This window comes from Eutrema salsugineum, unplaced genomic scaffold (genome assembly GCF_000478725.1).
Source record: "Eutrema salsugineum unplaced genomic scaffold, Eutsalg1_0 scaffold_2, whole genome shotgun sequence".
NCBI classification, from domain to species: Eukaryota; Viridiplantae; Streptophyta; class Magnoliopsida; order Brassicales; family Brassicaceae; genus Eutrema; species Eutrema salsugineum.
Genome location: NW_006256829.1, coordinates 17,263,129 through 17,272,847, shown reverse-complemented (window position 1 = coordinate 17,272,847; position 9,719 = coordinate 17,263,129).

Here is a 9,719-nt window from a genome sequence, read left to right as displayed (position 1 = left end):
GGGTCTAAGGGGTTTTTGCAGAGGTTCATGAACTGATCTAATGACAAAAAAATCGATAAAGGTAATCATCTAGTGAGGTTCCCGCGGTGGATGATGCTTTGGCCACGGGTCAGCTTCCGAACTGTGTTGATTCGCTTTCAGTGCATTGACCATATCTAGAGATCTAATTGTTGGATTTCTTCGGTTCTAATTGCATTGGAAAGCTGGTTGTCTCCTCTATCTTGTGCCAAATTTGGGGATGATAAGACGGTGGGAAGGTATCCATTTGTTGCCAAAATTCCGAAGGGCTAAATTTATCCAAAATTGTGCCTTTTGCTTCCAAGTGCATTCCTTTTGTCCAAATATCCTGAAAACTCTTTTGAAACTGTAAAGCATGGAAATCACTTGAAAACCATTGAAAACTAAGCTAAAGCACCTATATAAGATCTTAAAATCATCCATAAAAGTGGTCAAAATACGGCGTTATTAACTCCCCCAGACTTAAACCTTTGTTTGCCCCGAAAGAAAAATCAAAGTCAGGAAAGTATCTTAAAATTGCAGGAACTAAACAGTATCTCAGTGACCGGCATTCTAAACCATAACCAAGATGCATCCATTGGATCTAGTCTAGAAAATTATCACCAAAATGCAAGCATAACTAGTCCGTTAATCCGTCATGCAATAATCTACACATTTAGACATATCTTCCAGTCAACTAGCTCTTAACATTCATTTACAAGTTCCAGTGGTTCTCATCAAAAGTAAATTTAAAAAGGCAGTCAAGGCTAGGTATCCAAAATGGCTTTTTAGAGGTGAGGTTCTCAGTGTTTAGGGTTACTTTTTTTTTGAAGAGACAAGATATTATGCAAAAAAGCAAGAGAGGATGGAGCTGTTGAATGTCTACAGTTTCTAGTCACATTCATCTTCCCTTAAAATTTCTGATCCCTTTTCTTCAGGTTCTTCTCGTGGTTCCCCCATACTTAGATTTTTGTCTAGGACCATAACTCCATAGATGAATACTTCTAGCATTTGCTCCAAATAATTTCGGCTATCCTTGACTCTTTCAAGCTTTTGGTTTCCTTTCCTTTCATTGTTTTCTGATTTAGTTTTTGTTTGAAAAGGGAAACCACCTTTAGATGTAAAGTCTTAGGGAGCACGAAATTTACATTTATGAATGAGCTTTTTGAGGCAACATTAAGCTTGATAAGATTTCTGATACCCTTTTTTCCCAATTTCCTTCAGTCAGTGACTGAAAACTATGTTGTTCCTCCATCTTCGGCGTTTTTTCACATATCTGTCGATAAAAACTAATGAGAGAATGCATTAGGTTCAAAAGTAAATGTCTGGGTTAAGGGTATGGTCCCAGCTAAAGATGAAGTGGCCATCTGGGACAACAAAGAGTGGTAACAATAAGGTAAAAATGTCCTAGATGTATCTCAGAATGCCTTCCTAAAACCAATGATGAGAAAATTAGATGTCAATATTAAGTTCAAGTAGAATGAGCCAGTATATCCTATTAGAAAGAATCTCTATGGATAGAAATCCTCTAGTGGGAGTTTGTAGTAGGTATTCTAGCTACCCCCTAGTCTAGCTCTAAACCACAAAGGATCTAAAATGAGGAGATAGCTTAGGAGCACACATGTCGAAATCATTATGGAGCTGTTTCTAATGTTCCTGTTTTGAAATCTTTTTTTGAAAAAAAATCTTTTATGGAAAATCTTTTTATGAAACACAATTTCAAAACAAACCAAATTTTGTTAGTAAGGGATGAACATCCTCCCCGAACTTAAATCACACTGCCCCTAGTGTGAAAAATCTATGAGAGGATGGGATATTGATGGACTGAAATTTGAAATGTTTAGGTGTACTTACCTGGCGATGTGCTGCAGCTTTTGATGTGTTTTCTGGTTTGTGATTCCTGTTCATCTCTTATTCGTTCTTTGCCTAAAAACCTGAGATAAAAGGAGACAAAAATAAAGCAAAAAAAAATAGAAAATGCAAATCAAAGGGAATAAATAAAACACCAAGTGGGTTGCCTCCCACTAAGTGCTTGCTTAAAGTCATTAGCTTGACTTTGTTGATGCTTTAGCCTGGTGGATCCGTCAAGAGCATATCTTCTCTTTCTTCTTCTTCTTCTTCTGCGAGGTATGGTTTAACGCGCTGTCGATTAACAACAAATGTATCTCCTTTCTTACACCAAAAAACAATTGCTCCATACGGTTTGACTTCCTTTATGTAAAAGGTCCAGACCATCTTGATTGCAGCTATCCTGGAAAAAGCTTAAGGCGAGAATTGAAAAGAAGAACCTTGTCATTGGGAGCAAAAGACCGATGTATGATCTTTTTGTCGTGATATGTCTTCGTCTTCTCCTTGTATATCTTGGAGTTCTTGTAGGCATTATGCCTGATTTCTTTTAACTCGTGAATTTGAAGCATTCTTATCTCTCCAGCTTCCTTAAAGTTCATGTTCATCTCCTTAACAGCCCATTTTGCTTTGTACTCGAGCTCTAAAAGAAGGTGACATGCTTTTCCCGTAAACAAGATTGAAAGGAGTGGTCCCTAAAAGAGTTTTGTATGCTATCTGATAGGCCCAAAGTGCATTGTCGAGTTCATTAGACCAATCCTTGCGATTTATGCCGGTTTTCTTTTGCAGAATCAACTTGATTTCTCTGTTAGAGATTTCCACATGTCCACTTGTCTGAGGGTGATATGGGAATACAAATTTATGCGTGACCCCATTATTTTTGAGCAGATTTTTGAAAATCTATTGATGACATGGGATCTTCCATCGCTTATTACAATCCGAGGAATTCCAAAGCGAGGAAAACTGATTGATTTAAACAGCTTTATAACCACTTTCGCATCATTAGTAAGGTGGGCAACTGCTTATACCCACTTAGAGACGTAATCAACGGCTACTTAGATGTATTGGTTTCCAAAAGAAGTTGGGAAATGTCCATGAAATCAATTCCCCATACATTAAAGATTTCGACTTCAAGAATGAAATTTTGACACATCTCATTCCTCTTACTGATATTGCCGATTCGTTGGCATGAATCACATAGGCATGAGTGTCCTTGAATATAGTAGGCCACCAGAAACCTACTTGAAGAACAATGAAACTGTTTTATAGGTTGCAAAATGTCGTGCATACGCTGAACTATGGCATCGAAACAGTATTCCCTCCATTTTTTCTTCTGCAACACATCTTCTGAATAAACCATCAACACATTTCTTATAGAGGAAAGGTTCTTCCTAGAAATAGTTTCAAACTTCCCTAAAGAACTTCTTCTTTCTATAGCCAAAGAATTGTGGGGGTTTGATGTCTGCTGCTAAGTAGTTTGCTATATGCCTAAACCATGGGGTATCAAAAGCATTTGACCACCGCATAGGGGGTCGAGATAGTTTCTCTTGCACGTTAATATGTATACTATCTATAGCGTAGACATTTTCTTCTGGCAAACTGTTATTCAAAGGGAGTTTTTCTTCCACTCGAATTCTAGAAAGATGATCTGCTACTCTACTGTCTGCTCCATTTCGATCTCGAATTTCAATGTCAAACTCTTGCAATAGGAGTATCCATCTGATCGGCCTTGGTTTGGCATCTTTCTTAGACATGAGATACTTGATTGCAGCATGGTCGGTATGAACGATGACTTTAGACCCAACAAGACAAGATTGGAACTTTTCAAATGCAAAAACGACAACTAAGAGCTCCTTCTCTGTAGTTGCATAGTTGCACTGAGCTTTTTCCAAATTTCTACTCGCATAGTAGACTGCGTGGAGTTTCTTTTCTTTTCGCTGACCAAGCACAACTCCAACTGCAAAATCACTTGCATCACACATGATTTCGAAAGGCTGTTACCAATCAGGTGGTTGCACGAGTGGAGCAGAAACAAGAGCGTTTTGATCTTATGAAATGCTGCAAAGCATTCATCATTGAACTCGAAGCTCGTTTCTTTGCATAATAGACGTGTAAGAGGTCTAGAAATTTCAGAAAAATCTTTTATGAATCGCCTATAAAATTCGGCATGTCCTAAGAAACTTTATATACCTTCAAATTACTGGGGGGGGGGGTGGGTGTGTCATGACTTCAATTTTTGCTTTGGAAACTTCAATACATTTCCCAGAAATTTTAGGTCCAAGCACAATTCCTTTTCGAACTATGACGTGACATTTTTCCCGATTCAGGACAAGATGCTTGTCTTCACAGCGTTGCAGAACTTTCCCTAAGTTCGCCAAACATTTTTCAAAAGAGGATCCCTAGACAGAGAAATCATCCATGAAGACGTCCATGAAATCTTTGATAAAATCAATGAAAATCGACATCATGCATCGCTGAAAAGTTACAGATGCATTACCTAATACGAAAGGCATTCGCCAGTAGGCAAAATTCTCGTATGGACAGGTAAATGTCGTCTTTTCTTGATCTTCTGGCCTAATAGGAATTTGAAAAAATCTAGAATAAACGTCTAGAAAACAGTAGTATTCATGATTTGCTAATCTTTCTAGCATTTGATCTATGAAGGGTAAAGGAAAATGATCTTTCCGAGTTGCTGTATTCAGTTTCTGGTAACCAATGCACATTCGATGTCCGGTTACTGTTCTTGTAGCAATCATCCCATCTTTATCATTTTTGACAATAGTTACTCCTCCTTTCTTTAGAACAACATGCACATGGTAACCCAAGTGCTGTCCGAAATAGATAATATGATTCCTGCTGCCAGCTGCCAAGGTATCTTTAGGAGGAGTAGATATATGAGTTTTCTCATTCAGGTTGAGGTAGTTCACAAGCTTAGCGTAATCCTCGGCTTTATTAAGCATTTGCGCACACCTTTTTGAAACTTCTTCGAGCAGGTTGCGCTTATCATTTGTGCTTGTGAGGATGAATTTTAAAGGATCGTTAAGAAGTATTTCTTCATAAACTTCCTCAGTGTTTTCATAAACTCATCAATCAAGCAAAGTCTGCCATCTAAAATTGGTTTTCCAAAACATTTGTTCATATCAAACTGCATAACCAGGTTGCCTAGATGGAGATCTATTTTTCCCTCTGGAACATTTATTATTTCCCCTGCAGTTGATAGAAATGGTCGACCAAGTATGAGAGGATCTTTGGGTTCCCTTTTTAATTCAAGCACTATGAAGCCAGTCGGAATACAGTTTTCTCCTATCATGACTGATACATTAATCAGAACTCTTTCCGGTTGTCTAATTGATTAATCGGAAAGAATTATTGAGATTTTTGTGGGCTGGAAAGTATGATATCCTAAATGTTTTGCAACTGAGAGTGGCATCATGTTGATGCTCGATCCCAAATCACAGAGAGAATGTACGAAAGTCATATTTTTTATTGTGCAAGAGAGTACAAAACTTCCCGGATCTTCTTTCTTTTGAGGGATATGGTTTTGTAAGATGGAACTACATTCATGATTTATCATCATAACACCGTCTTCTAGTTCTAGAGAATTTGTTAAACTGCCCTTCATGTATTTCCTAAGAGCAGGTATCAATGCACTAGCTTCAACAAAAGGTAATCTCACAGTTAACTGCTCGATTAGGTCTTTTAGCTTAGCCCTTTCTTTCTCCTTCTTTGGTCCTTTTATAGCTCGTGGGTATGGTGGTTTTGATCTGTAGATGCGAGTCGGTGGAGGTGGTATAGGGTCTTCTCCAAGAATTTGTTGAGATATATCCTCCTTTTCCTTTTCTCCATCTTTTCCGACTAGTACATTTTCCTCATTATCAGCTTCAGCTTTTTCTCTCCTTCGCCCTTCGAAATCATTTGGGTATTCTGGTTCACTTGTAAGCTAAACCACTCCTGAGAGTAATTGCTTTTAGGTGTTCAGAGGCTTCCAATTCATTCATGTTTTCAGGAAAAAGTTCATCAAGATCATTAACTGAAGAATCCGTCTCTTTTCACTACAACAAATTTGGGCAATGATAGCACAATATTATAGCGCAGTTTACTAAAATGCTACTACAGATTAGTCGAAGTATTGAGTTACCCTATCACAGCATTTATCTAACGCTACCCCGTTGAAATCATAAGCGGGAAGCCAAATCTCTCCTTGCCTCTCATTTTTTCACTCATGCGGGAACACTTAGAAAAAATAATCATAAGCGGGAAGCCAAATCTCTCCTTGCCTCTCATTTTTTCACTTACACTTAGAAAAAAATAAGGGTTAAGTCGAGAAAGGGTTTAGACGCAGACAAAAAAAAAAGCTTAGAACAAAATCTCGTCTCGCCGGCGAATACCGACCAGATCTTCTTCTCGCTGGCGACAATCTCGTCTCTGTAAGCCGCAATTTCATTCTGAGTTCCGTCTGGTGTTATTACGACCTAGATCTCATTTACCCGCAGTCTCAGTCTCACTATTGTTGGATCGAATCGACACTCCTCTCTTGTTTTCCTTCCAGACGAGTAACAGGAAAAGGTACCTTACTTTAATCGACTCTCCTCTCTTATTTAAAACTTCTAATTTGCTTTGATTTGAGTTCGTTCCTGTTTCCTTACTTTTATCCAAAATTTCTTGCATGTCATGAGGTGTATGATAATCAAGACCGAACCCAGAACCAAGAGAAGTTGTACAAGTAATTTAGTTCGTTCCCAATTTCTATCCGAAAATTAGGGTTCATATGTACTAACTTCAGTTTTTTAATTGCATGCCTCTGTTATTCTAAGCTTAGGGTTCTGAAGAAACATTGTGGGTCAGAGGGAATTCAATTCACAATACCTGACTACTGTAACCTGAACGGGTAAGTCACTTCCATGGAACTGTTAGTATTAGAATTTGGTTATTAGTTGAATGTGGTTTAGGTTATCGGTTAGTGGTGTTAAGTGTTTGAAATGTTGCGATTGTCATTAAGGTTAGAACATATAATGCTGGAGAAGGGATGGGTTCATCTTTGCAGGTATTGATAGTAACATATTTGCAGGTTTTGGTTTCATATATTGATCTTTAGACACTTTAAGAGTTTTCTGTCTTTATATTTTCTGTTCATACTGATCAACCGAAGGGTTGATCCTGCGTATGAGCAAGGTGTCTGGAAATTTGTAGAAGCAGCGTCTGCTGCTTTAGGAGAAACTGAAACGCTGGTATGCCCATGCAAAGACTGTAGGAATGTAGCTCGTCATGTACCAAGTGATGTAGTTGATCACCTAGTAACAAGGGGCATGGATGAAGCTTACAAGTTGCGGGCTGACTGGTATCATCATGGAGAAGTGAACTTAGTTGCTGAGGGTGGAAGCAATTTAAGTAAATGGAATGATGAGATAGTTGGGTTATTTCAAGCTGCTGAATATTTAGATGACAAGCTGGCTAGAAAGGGAGAAGAAGCTGAGGGTGAAGACAGATTAGAAGATGAGTTTCTCTCAAAGCTGGCTGATGCGGAAACACCACTATATCCAACCTGTTCAAATCATAGCAAGCTATCTGCAATAGTGTCACTGTTTAGGATTAAGACACAAAATGGATGGTCGGACAAAAGTTTCAATAGTCTGCTGGAGACTTTGCCAGATATGCTGCCTTCGGATAATGTGCTTCACACTTCACTGTACGATGTCAAGAAATTCCTCATGTCTTTTGACATTGGTTATGAGAAGATTCATGCTTTTTTTAACGATTGCTGTCTATTCTGAAAGAAGTACAAGAAGCTTGATAATTGTCCTAAATGAAACACTTCACGATGGAAGATAAACATGCACACAGGTGAAGTAAAGAAAGGTGTGCCACAGAAAGTTTTAAGATATTTTCCTATTATCCCCCGTCTCAAGCGAATGTTCCGGTCTGAAGAAACAGCAAAGGACTTACGGTGGCACTTTACAAACAAGAGCAGTGATGGAAGAATACGTCATCCGGTAGATTCTGTGACCTGGGATCAAGTAAACGACAACTACCCTGCTTTTGCAGCTGAGGAGATGAACATTCGGCTTGGGCTCTCGACAGATGATTTTAATCCTTTCGACATGAAAAACACTAGATATAGTAGCTGGCCCGTTCTGCTTGTCAACTACAACATGCCTCCTCACCTATGTATGAAGAAGGAAAACATCATGCTATCCTTGTTGATTCCTGGTCCGCATCAGCCTGGGAATAGCATTGATGTATACTTAGAGCCTCTGATCGAGGATCTTCTGCTTCTCTGGAACAAGGGAGTGGTTACATATGATGCCTTTAGTAAAAGTACATTCCAACTCAAAGCAATCCTCCTTTGGACTATCAGTGATTTTCCTGCGTATGGGAATCTTGCAGGTTGCAAAGTAAAGGGGAAAATGGGTTGTCCGTTATGTGGAAAACACACAGACAGTATGTGGCTGAAGAACAGTAGAAAGCATGTTTACATGTGCCACAGAAAAGGTCTAGCACCGACACATAGATATAGGGTTAAAAAGGCATGGTTTGATGGAAAAGCTGAGCATGGGAACAAGGCTAGGATTTTAACGGGTCAAAATATCTCTCAAATACTGAGAAATTACAAAAACGATTTCGGAAATGGTAAAGACAAAGTAAAGAAAAGAAAAAGGGTTGCATCTGTTGCATCGGACTCTGACAGCGATGGTGTGTCCAGTGAGTCAGATGACGAAGAAGAAGAAGAAGAAGTAGATGAGGACGAGTTATCTAGATGGAAAAAAAGATCAATCTTCTTCAGGTTACCTTATTGGGAGGTATGTCTGAATAACGTTTTATATAGTTGCTCAATTATTTTTCTGTTTTTTCCTAGTTGTTGTTGTTAACTAATACACTTTTAATGCCTAGGAACTGCCGGTAAGGCACAACTTAGACGTGATGCATGTGGAGAAAAATGTTGCAGCAAGCATCGTCGCTACATTGTTGCATTGTGGAAAATCAAAAGATGGCCTTCATGCTAGAAAGGACTTGCAAGTTCTTGGTATTAGAAACGACTTGCATCCTAAAATACAGGGTAAAAGAACATACCTTCCACCTGCACCTTGGTCTTTGTCCAAAACTGAGAAAAAAACATTTTGCAAGCGACTTTTTGACTTCAGAGGTCCAGATGGGTACTGCTCAAACATATCCTGGGGAGTGTCATTGGAGGATTGCAAGGTATCAGGACTAAAATCTCATGATTATCATGTCTTGATGCAACAACTTCTTCCGGTTGCACTGCGAGGATTACTTCCAAAGGGTCCTAGGATTGCAATTACGAGACTTTGTGCATTCTTCACACCTGCTGTGTCAGAGGGTTATTGATAGAGAGAAAATTACAGTGATGGAACTGAAGTCGTGGAAACACTTTGCATGTTTGAACGGTTCTTTCCTCGAAGCTTCTTTGACATCATGGTGCACTTGATAGTTCATCTTGGAAGAGAAGCAAGACTAGGTGGACCAGTCCATTTTCGATGGATGTACCCATTTGAAAGGATGTTATTGTCTTGGACTTTAGATTATCGAATTGCATTTTATCGTTACTCTCATAAGAGTATGTGTAGGTATATGAAAGTACTTAAAGACTTTGTTCGAAATCCTGCAGACCAGAGGGTTGCATTGCAGAGTCTTATCTCGCATAAGAGTGCATGCAATTCTGTAGTCATTTTCTAAAGAAAACAACAAAGTGTAGAGGGACAACCAAGAGAGAAATACAGATTTCCGAGAGCCCATTCTATTACTCGAAGGCCGTTCCTATATCCGCAGCACAACTATTTGGAGTTTTACTGGAATTGGAGAAAAAAAAATAGCCCCAATCCTTGCCTGTCCTTCCAGAACCACTGCTCTCGTGGATTCAT